This window comes from Brassica oleracea, chromosome C5, assembly GCF_000695525.1.
Source record: "Brassica oleracea var. oleracea cultivar TO1000 chromosome C5, BOL, whole genome shotgun sequence".
Classification (NCBI taxonomy): Eukaryota; Viridiplantae; Streptophyta; class Magnoliopsida; order Brassicales; family Brassicaceae; genus Brassica; species Brassica oleracea.
The window spans coordinates 26,336,723-26,341,043 of NC_027752.1; the positions used below are offsets into that span (position 1 = coordinate 26,336,723).

The 4,321-nt window shown below is 31.3% G+C and overlaps 1 pseudogene; it reads right to left on the bottom strand.

Moving 5' to 3' along the window:
* Nucleotides 1-2,799, bottom strand: part of LOC106295722 — a 16,474-nt pseudogene extending 13,675 nt beyond the window's left edge.
* Between the last annotated feature and the right edge of the window lie 1,522 nt (nt 2,800-4,321).

Sequence of the window (4,321 nt, forward strand, 5' to 3'; positions counted from 1 at the left end):
GGCTGAATCGAATTGGAGACTCGGTTAGGATGAGCGAAGAGATTAATGTTGGTGAGCGACGAGGAATCGAGTTGGAGATGGTGGAGAGAGCGTTAAGCTCGATGTGGAGAAGAAGAGAAAACGAAGAAAACGAGAACCTTTTTTTTTTTTTTCTAATGCTATGAAAAGTAATTTGAGAAATTTTGGCCGCGAAAACCCCTTTTTTTTCTAAGTGTTGCCGCTAAGTGTATAAATTTGGGTGATTAGTAAGTTTTTAATCTCGTTTAACTGATTTTTCGGCATAGCATAAATAAAATGCTATATATTTGTTATTGAGGCTTCTAATTACCTTTCCATAGCAGTTACGAAAATTGTGCTATTATAATCTGGTATCAATACCTATATTTGTTGTAGTGTAGATCTTGAACTGAAGAACAAACCCTAGTTTTGGATAAGATTGCAGAGAAAAGTCTTGAAAAACCCGAGAAAGAGAACCAACTTGCTTAAAAGAACCGTGTTTGTTTAGTCAAAAGCTCCACCTCACCAAAGAAGAGTATTTTAGCAAGAGGAGATCAAAGTCCAAAAGAGAGACCCACTAACTTACGCCGAAAGAAAACTACCCGCTTTTTCAAAAAGATAATTATATGTATAATCAGAACATCAGTTTTGTTATACAGTGTACTTCTTCTTTTATATGTTTTTTGTAATATTAAATTTTTATATTTACCAGGCAAGACCCTTGACCATGCTATTGAGAATCGGTATGCTTGGACGTTCATTCTTTTCAGCATTTCGACATCTTCCTTTAAAAGTATATTAAAGTTTATGGTTAGATTTCATTGAGAATATCTTAAATTACAACTAATTTCTTACCTTTTCTCTTAAAAATACGTCAATATACATTTTTGCAAAGCTTAAGAAATATTATATTTCATTTCTTATAGGGGCTAATTAATGCAGAGAGTTTATGCTGCGGATAGGCCTGCGACGAATCCAGATATCCAGAAAATTTAGGGTATCCGGATCCGGATCTTTAGATTTAATATCTGGATTCGGATTTGTGGTTTCCGGATATCCGGATTTCGAACATTCATCTCTATATTTTATTACCCGCGGATATCCGGATCCGGATCCGTAAAAATAATTCAAAAAAATATTTTTTAAAAAAACAAATACCAAAATTTAAAAAATGATACATAAATTAAATATTTATACAAGATTTATAAATATATATATGTCTATAATATTGTAAAAACTAAAATATAATATTATAAAATTAATTTATGTATAAATATTATTATAAAAAACATAAATATTCATGAAATTTAAAATCTAATATGTTTTAAAAATATGGATCCGGATATCCGGACCTAAAAATTAAGATATCCGGATCCGGATTCGGTTTGGACGAATCCAAAATTTTACTATCCGGATTCAGATTCGAACACCCCAAATATCTTTTTTTCGGAGCGGATCTCGGATAATAAGTCTCGGGCCTAGTTGTAGATAACCTTTTTGAGAATGATGATTTATGTCATATCATGATATTATCAACTGCTTAGCTATCTCTACTGGGATATCTAACTTAGTATTTCATTGATTAGAAAAAAGAGGACAGAGAATCTATTGAAAAAAACATTAGAAATACATGTCACTTTATTATTGATCAGATTTTACTATAAATATTTAAAAAATTATGTAACTTAACTATTAATATTATAATATATTTAATTATTTAATACATTGATGTTAATTATTTGCATTATCATTTTCAGAATCATTTTTTTAGTGATGCAAAACAATTTACATCATTTATAATTAATAAAAATATTTAGAATAAATGATGTAAAACTATCTTTTTATGTAATGCACATATTCTTTCAAAATTAGTCTAAATAAAAATGATGAAAAAGTAAGAGAGAAATTGTAGACGAGTTTTCATCTGAAAGACTATCATAACTTTCTGAGAAATCGATATCAAAAAGTAAGAGAGAAATTGTACATGTCACTTATCTAGTGATTCATTTATTTTAAAAGTAAAGAAAAAATAATTATATAATTAGATATTAATATATTCAATCGAGAGATTGATAGGACCTCTACCATCGCTGATGCTAATATTGGATGTGCTCCACTCCCAGAAATGATGGAGGTAGGAGGCAGGGAGAATACTAAAATAACCTTTCTATTGGGTTTTTGGGTAACAAATTGTAAACTGGTATTTTATAATCATAATTTATGTACATTATTATAGTATTATTAGTTTTATGCATACCTTATAAAGATTATATGAATCGCAAGCAAGGTCGCCCGAGCTATGGTCCCGAATTTTTTCTGTCATATGAAAAGGCGAAATGCGAGCATTAATAATTTATAAAGGGGACAATGATTAAAATTACACTATATCATTAAGTTGCACTGTGTACATAATGACCTGGATATCTGTGAGTGAAATAGTCCCAGCTGTTCAAAGCTCGATGTGCAGCACCTTCAATCTAGTAAAAGATATACATAATGTCTGTATTAATACATTTATATAAAATTGTATACATTTAAATAGGTGTATATAAATCGATCTTTGTAAGCCATCAGGCAAAGATGTATATATGTTTTGTATTTCTCTACCTGATATGCAGAAGTAGATACACCAAAAGTAAAATTCTTTGGAAAACCAGTTCGGTTAAATGTAAGTATATTGTCGCAATTGAAAGGTTCTTTAGCTTTGCAGGCCGGATTACATTGACGTTGGCTGGTTGTACCAGAAACCGCAAAGAGAATTACAAAGATGGCTAAAGAATAGTTTGGTTTTAGAATTGCCATTGTGTGCTTCTTTAGTTTTTTTTTTTTTTGGTGTAAGTGTGCTTCTTTAGTTGTTTTGCCTTTAGGGTTAATCAATCCGATGATGATTATTCAGTTGGAGGGGTTTATATAGAAGAGTTTGGGTGTTGCATGGAGATTTAAGTAAACTGGTTACGTGTATAGCTGACGTGTATAGCTGCATAAATAATGTACTTTTTTTTCGTGTGCACAACATAAATATTGTACATATATTTTTATCTAGTAGACAATTAACCAAGTCGTTTATCATTATCTAGTAGTACATATAAACTGTTTTGTTTAACTAAGGCTAGTAGCACATATGGAAAAAAAAAAAGAGAGGCTAGTAGTACATATGAGCAGCTTTTTCTTTTTCTTTTTCTTTTTGAAACCTACACATGAACTGTGTTTTTTTTTTTGTTGAGAAAACTTACATATGAAATGTTCTATAATGATAAGTTGACACACTGAGTTTTACTTCACCATATTCCTCTTATTATGTATAATACTTGTTGACATGAAGCAGAAGTAAACTGGCAGACTTGATAAGTAAGCTGCCAGACTTGAAAATTAAGCTACCAGACTTGAGAATTAAGCTGCCAGACTTGAGAATTAAGCTAGAAACTTATAAGGTTTTATAAGGATTACTATACTGGAGTATTTTATTGAAGAGAAGAAGAAGAGAGAAGAAAACCATTGAAGATATTTTAAAACAATGAATATTTTATTTATTGTGTACTGAGACAACTTGTCTTTAAATACTTGTATCCAAATCTACAATTATATTAAGGAAACTATTCTCTCATTCTCTCTCTTACATTTTGAAATCTACATCTCTCTCATACTTTCCCTTTCCCTCATGTTCTTCATGTTCTTAACTTGCCTTTAAATACTTGTATCCAGATCTACAATTAAATCAAGGAAACTATTCTCTCCTTCTCTCTCTTACATTTTGAAATCTACATCTCTCTCTTACTTTCCCTTTCTCTCATGTTCTTCATGTTCTTCATTCTCCAGAAATAAACTCTCAATAATTCTCTAATTCTAACATGGTATCAGAGCAATAAGCTCTTGAACCTCACAAAAGCTTCCGCAAATTTCTTTATTTCTTTCTCAGATTATCTTCAAAATCTGTTGGATACATCCTTTTATCCACTGATCCAAAGGTCTTTCAAAAGAGAAGAACCTCACCAGAACTCAAGATAGAGGAGTATCCTATTCTCTGGAACTCAAGAAAGCTTCAGCCATATCAGGAAAAGCTTCATCAAAGTCCAGTTTATCTCAAAATCAGTAGGAGCAATCTATTGTCCACTGGTCCATATCTCTTCATGAGGAAGAACTCCAACATGGTGTTGTTTCCAGAGTACAAGAAGGCTAAGGAACAACATAAGAAGCACAATATGTCAAGAAGAAGTGACTTGAATCAAGCCAGAAATGTAATCAAAGAGTTTGAGCATCCATCAATTCAAGGTCGAATCATGTATTCATCTGTCATTGGTGGTTCAAATGAAGAAGGAACATGGAG